Source organism: Protopterus annectens, chromosome 13.part0, assembly GCF_019279795.1.
Source record: "Protopterus annectens isolate FY-2018-M chromosome 13.part0, PAN1.0, whole genome shotgun sequence".
NCBI lineage: Eukaryota > Metazoa > Chordata > Ceratodontiformes > Protopteridae > Protopterus > Protopterus annectens.
Genome location: NC_056747.1, coordinates 289,241,187 through 289,256,395, shown reverse-complemented (window position 1 = coordinate 289,256,395; position 15,209 = coordinate 289,241,187).

Sequence of the window (15,209 nt, the reverse complement as noted above, 5' to 3'; positions counted from 1 at the left end):
CCCCTATATCCCACAATGCTAGGCGGTAACTACTCAGATCTCGTTTGCCGCTTAGCTGACGAGGTGCTTTTCTACCGGCTCTGGCAGGTTAGTGGAAAATTATTTCTATTTTCACAAATCTTTAGACCCCTATTACTTATATCATTAGACGAGTTCACGCCGAATTTTTCCCCCATTCGGCGTCAGGAACTATTTCTAGTTCAATCGGAACTAGCGATGGTGAAGGGTGAGTTAACTAGGTTAGAGCCTCTCGAATGTGTTCTACAGATGAAGCATTTGAGGAGGAATGTGGAAAACTTTGGGAAATGTTTGAAAACAGAGGTTATCCCAATAAATTATTAAACGCAGTTTTTGTGGAGATCAATAATAAAAGGAAAGCTGGTATACTTGGGTCTATATTTAAAGGAGTACCTACTGTTTCTGGGAATGTAACTTATGATAGCCTAACGGACAATATTGAACCAGAAAGCATGAACCAAAGTGACAATAATACTAATTATAATAGTTTTTTGACACAATTCAACCTGTATTCTATACAAGTTAGAAGTATTTTACAAAGTAATTGGGAATTCATTATGCAAGATAGGAAACTACATTCCTTATTAGGTCCAAAATTGAATGTAGTATACAAAAGAGCTCCTTCTATGAAAAATTTACTTGAGCTTCCCCTTAAACCCTATAAAACGAACAAGGGTATGTTTAAGTGTGGGAGATGCAAATATTGCAAGTTTATACAAATAGGTTCCAGCTTTACGATAAGGGGCATTAAATATTATATTAATGGTAAATATAATTGTGAGACCCAAGGTGTGGTGTATCTTGCAAAGTGTAAAGAATGTCCGGTCTACTATTTCGGCAAAACCGAAAGATTGTTAAAAAACAGAATCTATGAGCACTTGTATGCTATATCTAGAAAAAATCCATCAAATGCTTTGGCTAAGCATGTTATGGATAATAATTCTCATAGTTTTTTGTTTAATATCGTAGAAAAAGTGGACAAGAATCCTAGAGGGGGGCCATGGTATTTAAAATTACAAGAACGTGAACTTCTTTGGCAATTAAAAACCAATGCCTATTCCCATCCAGGCATTAATGATACATGTTCCATCAAATGTTTGCTTAATATCAAAGCTTTAGAGAGATAGTTGAATCCTAAATGTGCAGCATTTTTATGCATAAACATTTAGATCTTGAAAATATTCTAATGATTAAATACTTTATTTTTATTTTAACACTATGCATATGTATTTGTGTGTACATGGATGGATTTGGTTAGTATAATATATACACAATAAATTAAATTATAATTATAATAATTAAAATAAGTTATAGTTTATAAGTATGTTAAGTAGTTGGTTTAATTAATAGATGTACAGGGCTGTAGATATACATGTAAATATACATATATATAAATATTTTTTATACGTTTTTTATGTATGCTTGTATCTTTAAGCTAAGTATTTTATGGTTGCTAAATAGTTGGTTTAATCAAGCAAAATCAATTAATTATTTAATTGTGGGCTTGGTTTAAGCACTTGTTATTATAAAATGTAATGTGTTTCATTTTTACTTTGTCTGAAGAAGTGCAAGCAATGTTTTGCATGAAAGCGCTTACTGAGTAAAAGAAATTTGAATCAGTTTGGCTGGCGTGATTTGTAGCCTCCGTTCAACTTTTTTTGTGGTATTAGACGAGTTCACGCCGAATTTTTCCCCCATTCGGCGTCAGGAACTATTTCTAGTTCAATCGGAACTAGCGATGGTGAAGGGTGAGTTAACTAGGTTAGTGGAGTTACTCACCCAAAAAGAAAATATGAACAAGAGCCCCTTTAAGGTGCAGGCAAAAAGAAAGCGTCATTCGTCGCAAATGAGTGACGCTGAACTAAGAGAGACAGTGATTAGTCAAAGTGGGGCTAGAGGAGGCGAGGTGAATACCGGCTCTACAATATGTTCCAGCCCAGACTTTTTATCGCGTGCTGAAAAACTATTCTTAATTGTGGACACCAATGGGGTTGGGGTTACTGAAAGAGGTGCATGACCGAAAGTTTACGATAAAGGCAGTAAAAAGCCTAGGACAACTACTGCCCAAGAGAACTGTATGGATGGTGAAGTGGACAAAGAAACTTTAGATGAACGACATAATAAAAGGGGTCCAGCTAAGAGGTATGTTAGTAATTCATTAACAGAGTTTAATGTTAATGTTCTTAAATATGACTTTGACTACCTCTTGACCAAAAAATACAATTTTGGCGCGACTGAAAAAGCTAACGGAACTGTTAAAGCTGATGCCTATCATAAAGATACAGTTGGTGGGACAATGATGGACATGCTAAAGACTTTTGAAACTAAGATGTTTCTGATTAAAAAATTACAAATTGAAAATGGTTACTTGTCAGAATGTATTTTAAATAAAGTTGTACCCAAAGGATTGAGACTATTCAAGTTTCCCTTTGATTTAGACTGACGAAAATGTGATATCCGAATTTAAGGAAATGTTTGACAGATTTGGTACTGAATTAATACAGAAAATCATTAAACACAATGACAAGAAATTGAGTTCTTTGATAGAACAGGTAGAAAAATTAGATAGGACAATTAAATTAGATTTATTGTTCAAGGAATATGTAAATATTTATTATAAGAAAATTGAGACTATTGATTTTAAATGTAACAAGTTGTTTGAAACTAAATGTAAAAAAATGCAACGGGATTTAAATGAATATAAGGCAGACAAAATTATATATATTAAAAACTGAAAGAAAGCAAAATAAGTTTGACTACAGATCGGGTCCAAATAAGAAAATGTGGGAAGCTAATGATAAAAAACCTTATTACAGACCACCAAAATTTTCCATACAGACAGGAATGGGATGTGGGGTGGTCAGAGGAAAGGAAGTGGAAAACAGATGGAACAGCAGGGACAGATACAAGAGATAGACAATAATGAAAGTATTGAGGTTAATGGAATAATACATACTTATAAAGGATACCATATATACAATTTTGCAGGGTTAGAGCTAAGTACAGAACATTTCCAGTTATGTATGAAAGGCCTAAAATTTGTTCCTATTAGGAGCATGGATTACATAGAAACTGTTATTGAAGTTAAAATGTTTTTAAGAAAAATAAATTTAGCTTATATATGTGAAAATCAAGGAAAAGGAAGTGAGTTTGGGTAACCACAAGGTGTTAAAAAGGAAAAGTACATATAATCCACAATTTGAACCTACCCTCTCTTGTTTGGAAAAAGCAATCATTCAAGAGATATATGATCTCAAATCTAAAGAGAAGAAGTTATATAGTATTAATTTTATAAAAAAAGAAAATGAGGTCTTGAATATCTTGAAGAATGATAGGAATACAAGAGTTATGAAACCAGACAAGGGAGGGGGTATGGTATTTATGGATACGTTAGAATATTCCCAAAAAATGTATGATATGCTTAATGATGTGGAGACATATCAATTGTCTTCCCTAAATGAAGTGATTATTAGTTATAAAAAGATAGACTATTTTTTGGAAGATTGTCTCATAGATGAAAGAATCACAGAAGAAACATATACATACCTGAAAGTACATAATCCAAAGGTAGCAACTATTTTTGGTATACCAAAGACGCACAAGGGAATTGAAATTTTAATATTTAGGCCCATTGTGGATAGGCGTGGCTCAAAGACATATCCCTTTGGTGTGGTAGTTGACCACTGGTTAAAAAATACTGTTTCTAATTTTGAGCATATCATAAAAGATTCGTGGGACTTTCTTGGACGTCTAGATAAAGGAATATGTAATAAGAATACTGTTTTTCTGACAATAGATGTCATCAATCTATATACATGTATCCCAAAAAAAGAAGGGTTAGAATTTTTTGAGGAAAGTCTTAAAAACAATACAAATTTTAGTCAAGATAAAATAAATCTCATTGTAGAATTTATGGAAACAGTATTAGATTACAATTACATTTTATTTGATGGCGAATACTATAAACAACATAGGGGTGTAGCGATGGGAGCATCCTGTGCACCTATATTCGCCAATTTGTGGGAACAAAAGATGGTATTAAAAAGTAATTTTTCTGGATTCATAAAATACTATATGAAATTTTTGGATGATATTTTCATTTTGTGGGAAGGCCCAAAAGAAAAAATTGGAGAATTCGTGCAATATTTGAATGAGACTACGAGTTTTTTAAGATTTACACATGTATATCATACAGAGAGAATTAACTACTTAGACATTACCTTAGAGATTGAACCTACAGGATTGAAATCTAAAATTTACAGAAAATCTTCTTTTAGTAATTCATACCTTCACTATAATAGCAACCACCCATTGAAACAAAAAAAACAGTATAGTGAAAGGTCAACTTATAAGAGTAACAAGAATGACCTCTAAGAAAGAAGATGTAGAGATTGAGTTAAAAGTAGTGGCAGACATGTTTAAGGAGAGAGGTTACCCAAAAAAAACTAGTTATGGACTACATTGAATATATTAGAAAAGAATGGGGAATTAAGTATGTTCCACTATTGGGTAATAAAGAAGGCATAAAAGAAAAAGGTACTGCCAGTCAGACTCAAGGTAACCAAAATAACGATAAAAACTATGAAAGAGCTATGATTTTACCTTTTGGTAAACAAGTTAACGAAGTGAAGAAAATCATGACAAAAAATTGGTCAATTTTAAAGAATAACCCGAAATTGTGGAAAATAGGAGGGGATGCTCCGAATTTTGTCTATAAGGTAGGGTCAAACTTGAAAAAGAATTTTGAAATGAGTAAAGTGAAGACTAGTGGTGGTGGTACGGGAAGATGTGGGAACTGCTCTCAGTGTAAATTTATATGTCAGGATAAGACAGTAGTTTTGAACAATACTTTAAAGACACTATTGAGACCAGAAAAAGGTAATTGTCAAACTATGGGCATTGTGTATTTGGTGCTGTGTAAATCCTGTCCCAGCTTCTATGTGGGAAAAACAGAGAGAAGGCTGAGGGACAGGATTTATGAACATGGTTACGACATTAGATGCCAAAATATTAACAATGCATTGTTCAAACACATTAGTGAATCACAATCCTGTAAGGAATTTAAATTCTGTATATTAGAAAAAGTATTGAAAGACCCAAGAGGTGGAAATTATAAAAATTATATTGAAGAAAGGGAAACCAGGTGGCAGATAAAATTGCAGGCATGCCTACTACCTGGATTGAATGAAATCATGTCTGTTAAACCTCTATTACATAAAAAATCAGAATATTTTAAATAGACTAATATCAGAGTATGTCTTATATTATATGATGTTAGTTGTTGATTTTTAAAAAACTTTTTAATTCAATTGTATTGTTTTTCTTATACACTATGTCATAGGGAATTTATATTAGGAACAAGTAACTTGTAATAGAATAAGTATGCACATTTTTTAGTATATTCCTGTTTTAATGGTTACTGTTTTTTTAAGTTCAGTTTTTAAGGCTGTAATAATTAGTAAGTTAATTAATTAACTCATTAGCTTGACTACTTAAGGGGGATAGTAGTATGAGAGGTAGATTCTGATGAAATCCCTTCTGGGATGAAAGCGCTCAATCAGTGGTTTTTGTGAGAGAACTTGTGAATGAAATAAAGGAACTGTTTGGTGTTTCCAGCTTTTGCAGTGTGTCTTTGTGGAATTACTGGTCGTACTACACTACACTGTTGAGCCCTTTTTGTGGATTTACCCCTATTACTTACCTTAGTATAACTTTTAGTTTTAATTCTCTATTTCCTTGGATCGACACCTCTTTTGCCCATAATCCCTTCCTTTATTCCCCTTTAACTTTAGGCCTTAGGCCCCTTCCCCTTCTTCTCCTAGTCCTTTAGTGTGACTGGAAATTAATATTTTCTTAAAGGCCTGTGTGTGTGTGTGTGTTTTCTTAGTATGTCTAAGGACTCCAAGGTCTCAGGCTTCAAGAAGTGTGACTCGTACTGTCAGAAACCGTCTCTGACAGACGGTCACACTTCTTGTGTGTATTGCCTGGGACCTTTGCACCTGCAGGACTCATGTGTTGTGTGCCATGGTTTCAGCCCTAGAGTCCTGCAAGAACGCAAAAATAAATTGATTTTGCGTGGCTTATTAAAGCCTGAAGGCCCCCGACCCAGTCTGTGTCGGGGAAGCCTTCTAAGACTTCCAGACAGTCTGCTCCGGCTTCAGAGCCGTCCTCTGGAAGCATCAAAATTGCTTCGACATCGGCTCCGATGTTTCCAAGCCTCATACTGTTACCTCTGCTCCGGCCGAAGCCGATGAGACTCGGTTGGCTCCGATACTCTTATCGGAGCAACCTTCGAGGAAGAGGTCTAGGTCCCCTTCCATCGGCTCCATGCACTCGGCACCAGGATCCCCTCTTCTTTCGGAACGGAGCCATAGATCGTATTCCTCACTGTCTTCCAGGCTATCTGACCACGATTTGCAAAGGGTAGTGAGTAGACTTCTCAAGTCCAAGGCACTGGCCCAAATGCTGCATAGCCCAACTCAACAGTCAGCGGCTATTTCTGTCCCTCAATGTGTTCCTCCTCTGACTCCTTTGAGCTCGGAGCCGGGGCTCATCGGAGCCATGACTGTCGGCGCGTCGGATCCGATACCTTCCCTTTCGGCTCCGTCTGCTCCAATCTCCTCTTTGGAGGGATCTCGGCGCCGAGCTTCCCTCGTCGGCTCCGAGGGGGCGAGTGGCATCGGACCCTTGTCCGACCCCGCTCTCCCTCTCGGGGCTTCGGCGCTGGCGAGTTCGGCTCCGACATCGGCCTCGGAGCCGTCCCTGTCGGTGCCGGGGGGGTCCTTGTCTCTTCGGAGCGGGGACCTCCGGCCTTGCCCGATAGGGGTGCCTTCAAGGTCATGCGGAGCATGCTAGAACCAGTGTCTGCCCCACAGTCGGCTCCGTCAGCCCCTCCATCTTCAGTGCCTGCGGTGATTTCTACCCACCCCCTTGCATCAGACCGCAGAGAGCCAACTCCTCAAGTTTCCCCATTGGGAATTTCCTCCTCTTCCGAGGCCTCTCCTGACCCGGTAGGAGAACCCCCTAGGAAGAGGCAGTGCAAGAGGAAGCACATTGACTCCCCTATCACCTCTGACACTGACTTAGAGGAATCTGAAGGTTCCCTTCGATCCCCTCTGAGAATGTCTCCTTTGCTAACATCCTTGAGATCCTGAAACAGAGGGGGAACTGGCCAGCCCTTAACCCTTCAGAGGATGAGTCAGTGTACCTTGAGGTGTTCGGCTCTCGCCCTTCTACCTCCTGGGTGTCCCCTCCCTTTGACCCCCTTATGGAAGTGGTGGCAAGGAAGGCCTGGACGGCTCCTGAATCAGTGGAACCCACCCCGGGGAGGCCGTCAAAGTTTATTACTGCCCCTAAAGATAAAGATTTTTTATCTAAAGGTGTCCCCGTTGATGCCATGGTGGTGGCCGTGGCCATTAAGAAGGAATTAGCAGATCCTTCGGTACCTGTCCATCCTCCTAATAAGGAATCTAGGACCATGGACAGGTACGGTAAGTGGATATTCTCATCAGCGACCTTTTCAATGCGGTGGCTGAACTACTTATGTCACTTCACTCATCTCCAGAGAGATTTACTCAAGGATATGAGTGAAGCGATAAAGGATCCAACAGCTGAGGGGTTCCAAGACAGAATGAACTCCCAGTTGGCAACCCTGAACGCCATCGTTAACTCCTCCATGCGGCTTATCTCATATGCTGCGGATGGGACGAGTAGAGCCGCAGGCACAGGCGTTGCCTTACGACGTCACGCCTGGATGCAGCTGTGCAACTTTGCGGACCCTTTCCAAGGCGTCCTTCACCAATTCCCCCTTTGATGGATCATCCTTGTTTGGTCCTCAGGTGAAGGATACATTGACTAGGTGCGAGGTGGAAGGTAAGACTCTCTCTGCTGTGGGAGTACGTTTTTCTACCCCTTCTAGGCCTTATCCCAAGGGTCAGAGGGGAGGAAAAATGTGGTTCCGCAAACAAACCCAGGGAGTCTCATCTGACGCAAGGTCGATTCCCCTCTAGAGGCAGAGGGGAATAACAATAGACGCCATCCTAGAGGCAGAGGAGGTCCGCAAAACCAGGGTAGCAGAGAAACTTTCTCTGATAAACCCTTTCAGCATCCCTGAGGAGCTGCCCGGCTGTCCACCTTCGGAGGCAGTCGGGGGAAGATTATCCCTGTACCCAAAAGCCTGGCTTTCCCTTGCACAAGACAAATGGGTACAGTCGATCATATCCGAGGGTTACAAAATTCCCTTTATTCACATTCCATCCCAACCCAAAGGATCCCTTCCAGACGTTCCACCCAGTCTAAGGGAACAAGCAGCACTAGAAATTTCAAAGCTGCTATCAAAAAGAGCTATCCAATCAGTCCCAGCAGACCAACAAGGATCCGGAATCTACTCCAAATTCTTTTTGGTACCAAAAAAACAGGGGACTGGAGACCCATACTGGATCTCAGCAACTTAAACAAGTATGTCAGAAAAACAAAATTCCGGATGGTCACGCTACAGTCCATTCTACCCTTCTTGGGTCACTACAATTGTATGTGCCCGATAGATGTTCAGGACTCGTACTACCATATTAAGATGAACAGACTCTCCAGGAGATTTCTCCGCTTCAGGCTGGGAGCCAGTCACTACCAGTTCAGAGCCCTGCCCTTTGGTCTCACTACAGCCCCCCGAGTGTTTACCAAATGCATGGCAGTGGTCGCGGCTCACTTGAGACGTCAAGGATTCCAGGTGTTTCCATATTTAGACGACTGGCTCCTTACTGCCACCATCAGACATCAATTTCTTCTGTCCAGAGACCTCACTATCCAAACTTGCCAAGCTCTAGGCATTTCAATAAATTTTGCAAAATCTGCCTTGTCGCCTTGTCACTCTATTACCTTTATAGGCGCCACATTAAACACACTCAATCTTTCAGCCAGACTTACAGAGCAAAGTGTGTCAGACATCCGCAAGCAAGTTTTCCTTCTCTTGCAATGCAACAAAGTCAAAGCCAGACTAGTTTTGAAGGTATTAGGACTCATGGCAGCAGCTATCCCCCTTCTCCCCTTAGCTCGCTTCCACAATGGACCTTCCAACAGCTCCCGATGTCCCACACCATATTGATAACTCAATCATGCAAGAATCAACTGTCTTGGTGGATCACATCACCTCAGGTTCTCCAAGGAAGACCCTTCACTCATCCCCCCCAGTCGCCACGTTGACAACAGACGCATCCCTGATCGGGTGGGGGGGGGCATTATCAGGGCAGGACAGTCCAGGGCACGTGGCAACCTTTCGAGTGCCACTTGCACATAAATGTCTTAGAGATGAGAGCAGTGCTTTTAGCATTGCAAGCCCTTCACGACTCTCTTCCCACAGGGACTATTGCAATTCAGACGGACAACATGTCCGTAGTGTGGTACATCAACAAACAAGGCGGAACCAAATCATACCCCTTATGTCGAGAGGTACTCAGACTTTGCAATGGGCGATCTTTTCTCAGCGTTTTCTGGTAGCAACGCACATTCCCGGGAAGTCCAACGTGGTTGCAGACAAGTTGAGCAGGGCAATTCTCATGCCCCACGAGTGGTCTGAAGAAATCGGTACTGGAAGAAGTATTCCAAAGATGGGGCCAGCCTTGCTGCGATCTTTTTGCTACTCCCCAAAACAGCAAGTGTCACGACTTCTTCACTCTCTTCCCGTTACCAGGCCATCCCACCAGAGACTCTCTAGTCCACGATTGGCCCCAGGGACTTCTGTATGCTTTTCCACTGATAACTCAACTAATTTAGAAAGCCATCGCCTTGAGAGTGACAATGATCCTCATTGCCCCTTACTGGCCTCGACAGATATGGTTTCCGTTTCTTCATCATTACCTTTTGGAGCAGCCTTGGCATCTGGACCCAGTGCCAGATCTGTTGACCCACCAGTCGGGCCAGCTGCACCAATCTCTTCATTCTCACAACCTCACAGCGTGGTTTCTCTGATTCCGACCTTAGCCAGGCTTCCCTTAATATTTCGCTCGGTCCGAGATATCTTGATAGCCTCTCATAAATCTTCTACCCGGAAGATTTATAATAGCAAATGGAAACGCTTCTCCTTTTGGGCAACATCAAAAAATATAGATCCCTTCACTGCACCTATCCAGTCTATTCTGGACTTTCTAGCAGAACTCTTTCATGTAGGCTCTTCTTCATCTACCATTAGAGTTCAACTGGCTGCTATATTCATCATGTATCATGTAGGGGTGTCTGAGTCTAGCATCATGGCTCTCAAGCTCTGCAAAGCCTTTTTAAGGGGTGTTTTTCTTCTCAAACCTCCAATCAAAGATCCCCCGCCTCAATGGGACTTGAACTTGGTTCTGGCATCCTTAATCCTTCCCCCTTTCGAACCAGCGGCTTCATGTTCTCTGAAGTTGCTTTCATGGAAGACACTTTTTCTGGTAGCCATAACTTCAGCGAGAAGTGTATCTGAACTCCATGCTCTGTGCAGTCGTCCTCCTTACTTAGTGTTTCACAAAAATAGGGTATCCCTCTGTACTAATCCATCCTTTTTTACATAAGGTTTCCTCTCAGACAAACCTAAACCAAATGATTGATCTCCCCGTCTTTTTCCCTAACTATTCCAACAGGTCGGAACAAAAGCTACATTTTCTGGATGTTCTCCGCCAACTTAGATATTATTTAGACAGGACTAAACAATTCAGGAAATCTGATCCGCAAGCGGAAGGGAAATTGGGCCTTCCAGTTACTAAAGTATCCCTTTCAAGATGGCTCACCTCTACAGTTACCTTCATCTATGAGATCAGACATCAAAAACTACCTTCAAGACCTAGAACTCATTCAACTAGGGCATTAGCTACATCCGTAGCTTTTAAGGATAGGCTGCCAATAGATTCCATTTGTGCAGCAGCCACCTGGGCTTCTCCTTATACCTTCATTTCACATTACAAATTGGACATGGTCTCCAGAAACCGTGCCAACTTTGGTTCCACTGTTCTCAAGAGTCTGTTCCGATAGGCCACCCGGGATAAGGTGCTAGGGATGCGGTCCCATCCAGCAAGAAAGAAGGCGAGATAGACAACTTAACATTAAGAAGTTATGTACCTACCATAACGTTCCATGTTAGTTGTCTTCTTCTCGCCTTCTTTCTTGCGTCCCACCCTCCTTCCCCCAAGCCTGGACAGACCGATAGGAATTCATTTTGTGATCTTCCTCTGGAAGTTGTCATTCCCACACGTTCTACCACCTCTATTTCCCCTTTTGTTAGGTCTGGGATACCTTACACTCAGGTTTATATAGAGGTGGGTTACCCTTCTCCATACTATGGAGACTAGAATTGCTTGGTCTAGCTATCAAACGAGATCTGAGTAGTTACCGCCTAGCATTGTGGGATATAGGGGAGCCTCGAGCTGGTGGAATTAGCTCTCGAGCTTTAGTATTGGCCGAGTCGGAGCCGAGGATCGGCTCCGAACCCATCCAGCAAGAAAGAAGGCGAGAAGAAGACAACTAACATGGAACGTTATGGTAGGTACATAACTTCTTATTTCCATGGAGACTATATTTGGAACTGCAATAGTTATACCAAAAAAGTAATAATCTATCAATCATCCTTTCTTCCAGAAATTAAGGGTAGGGGGTTGGAGGGTCGGGAGATGAGGAAGAATGAAAATGGACAACACAGATGGAATGTTATGATGAGTACATAACTTTATCTGATGTCAATTTTCATTCTATCCTCAACCTGTGGGACAGAGTCCCCAGCCACCTTATATCCTGGGTGGACTTCAGGAAGGATGTACCTAAGCACCACTGAGCCAAATGATGCTCTACCCTGGAGACCAGATCCGATTTCTAATGAGTAATAAAGGTATGGAGAGTAGCCCAAGTTGTTGCTGCACAGATACCATGGAAGCTGTAGACTAGAATATAGCTGATGTTGCTACAGCCCTAGTTGAATGAGCTTGCAAGGGTTTTGACAAGGAAATGCCTAACTTGTTACAGATGAATGAGATTCAATCAGTGAGCCTTCTGGCTAACGTCACTTTGCTCACAGGTTTTCCCTGTCTGGTATGCGAGAAAGAAACAAATAATTGGTCTGATTTCCTGAAATCTTTTGTTCTGTGAAGATAGAATCTTAATTGTCTGTGAACATTTATTTATTTTACATTTGTGACATCTAGCAAACAACAATATTCACCTTTGTTAGAGAAGTTGGGGAAGAACACTGGCAGATTAATACATTGGTTGATATCGGTCTCTGAAAAAAAACTTTGGTAGAAAAAAGGGGTTGGTTCTGAGTGAGACACTATCTTTGTGAAAAATTAGGTATGGTGGTTTAGAAAACAAAGCTGGAATCTCTGAAATCTTCTAGCAGAAGTTACTGCCACTAAGAGAGTAGTTTTCCAAGAAAAGAACATAATATCTCTATCATTAGCTGGTTCAAAGTGAGCTTGAGTGATTGCTTGCAACACCAAATTCAGGTCCCGTGGAGGACTAGGATCTTTGTAAGGAGGTTTTAAAAAGAAGAGTACCCCTCAAACTTTACAAAGTTTGTGAGAAGCAACTGAGGAGCCTCGAAAACCAATGTGAAGGTTGGATATAGCTACTAATTGGACTCTGATCGTGGAAGCCAAAGCCCCTTCATTGAAAAGTGAAGATAAAAACTAAAGAATGTCGTGAATTGGAGCCAAAAAAGGTTGTGTTATTCTGGAGCACCAGTGTGCAATTTCCATTTACTGGTGTAAAGTTTTTGTGTAGATGATTTATGAGAAGATAACAGTGTGTGTCTGTCAGGGAAAGAGAGCATAGTTTGCCTGGCTACTAATGGAATTGGAGAAGCCAAGCTGTCAGCTTGAGATTGGGAATGTCCGGATGAATTGTGCCTGTCACGTGGGACAGGAAATCCTGACTTGGATCCAGAATCCAAGGCTGTCTATTTAGATGAGGCCAAAGGAAGGGGAACCAAATCTGTCAAGGCTAATGGCTATGATTTCTTTCTGTAGGAACTTTGGAAATAGTGGAGTTAGAAACAAAGTTATAAAGAAGACCCAAGGGCCAATTGTGAAGAAGAGCATCCTTTGGTAATTTCCACTGTGGGAGGATCGGGGCAAAATAGTTGCTGCACTTCCAAAAAAAAAACGGCCAGAGTGCAAGCAAAACTCTTTATTTAATGAAATACAGTGAAGCGCTTTTTTTGTAAAATAAACTTCATCAGACTAAAACAGTGTTAAACCATAACTGAACTTCTTAAATAGTATGTTATAAGTCCACCCTACACTAGAAGGGAAATGTCATGAACAAAATTTTAAAAATATATATAATCCAAAACGATGAGTGCTGGAGCGAAGCAGAGTCCAAAGACCAGGAATATATTCAAACAACTTTAAAATAGGTACAATGCTGCAGTCAGATAAGCGCTTTCACTCAAAATGAGCTTCATCAGATCACATAACTGCTACCCATACTCCCTATATATACTTATATAACAGTAACAATTAGCCTATCAGTTGCAACAATTAATTAAATCAGAATAACACAGTTAAATATACATAATCTATATATGTACAATAAAAACAAAGGAATAAAAACATTCATATTAAACATGTTGTATAAAACATCTATGTTATATCACGTAAAAATACTTGAGAATGTTTGTGTTGCATAAACTATCTATCTACGTGTTGCATAAAAAATCTATACCCAAGTAATTCAGATGCCTGCACACTATACAAAAACTCATATGTGTGAACACACCCGAAAGCTAAATGCATAGACCCACCTATATGTCTATGCTGTTGTCATTAAAATTTAATATTCCTCCTTTTCTTGAGAGCTGGTTTTATAGAGGCTCTTTCATTTATCTGCTCTCAACCTAATAATCCATTTACTTTCCCTATCTATGGTTCCTAATGTCACAATCATCTCTAAAGCCCTGAATAAAATACCAACCTGGGCAACATGTTTAGCTAGAGCATTATGTAAACTGCCTTTCCTTATATGATACACATGTTGTGGCATCTACTTGTGTCTTGAATTCCGTGTGTAAGACAGGATGTATAAACACAGTGCTGTTATCTATAAAACCACAATGATTGCAGATTCTTCTTAGAGTAACACAGCATCCTTCTTAGGTTCAACTTATTTCTAAAGATAAATCAAGGTTCATCCCCAACCACCTTCCTGATACCCTCATCTTTACACAGGACCGACCAATGCTTACTGATGATCTCCTTCAAAACAGCACAATCAGAGGTATATTCCTATCCTGTAAATGTCCCTCTGTCATTGGCCTTGGTCCAAAATATGGAGCTGCTCTACCATCTCTAAGTTCACCAATATCGGCAAGGTTAGTTTCAACTTCCTCAGTACTATATCCTCGTTCTGCCAATCTTTAATAATGTTTTTAAATATATGTTGTGCAAAAAAAAAAAAATCTATCAATATCTAGATAGTTCATATGGTAAATACCAGATATTCTGTTAAATGATTCATTGTATTATGAAACTTAACAAGTCCTTCTATATCTCCCATATTGTTTAAACTCAAAACTTTCAACAGGACCCCTCTCCCCCAATGCAAAAAAACATGTTTAGCATAGCTATTGGCAATCTATCTGAACTGATGAATATAGATGAATAATAGATAATATATCAGTGATATAGGTGATCATTGGTAACACAGTAAAAAACCTCCGTGGTGCACCCGTGTTTCCTAAAGCATTGTTAGTTTGTTCCTCCACATCTTTTTATCGCCTGATGTGGCTGGAACTGGGATATCATCTCCTAAATTACCATGCCTTTATTAGGTATTCTATTAATAACCTGTACATGAGTAAATGTATGTTCAGTTGTTGCAACATTAGAAATTTCATCACTATCTGTGTGCATAATGCTAATAACATCTTCAGTGTCTACAGAGTCACTACATGTCCCAGTCGGCACTTTAAGTATACCACTAGAGCTAGAATCGGTTCCATGAGTTAAATCATTCATTACTACAACACCTTATTAGTCTTAAAAGTTGGCTGACTATTACTTACATTATCATATACATCATTCCCAACATTATTCCCATCATGTCCATACTTGGGCTAAACTTTCAAACAATGGTTCAACAGTCTCCTCAGGCTCAAAAGTCAATTTTTCCAACTTGTCTAGTGAATACTGCAGTCTATGTTATCCAATTGCCAGGAAGTTGCCTTTGAGCACAAAAGC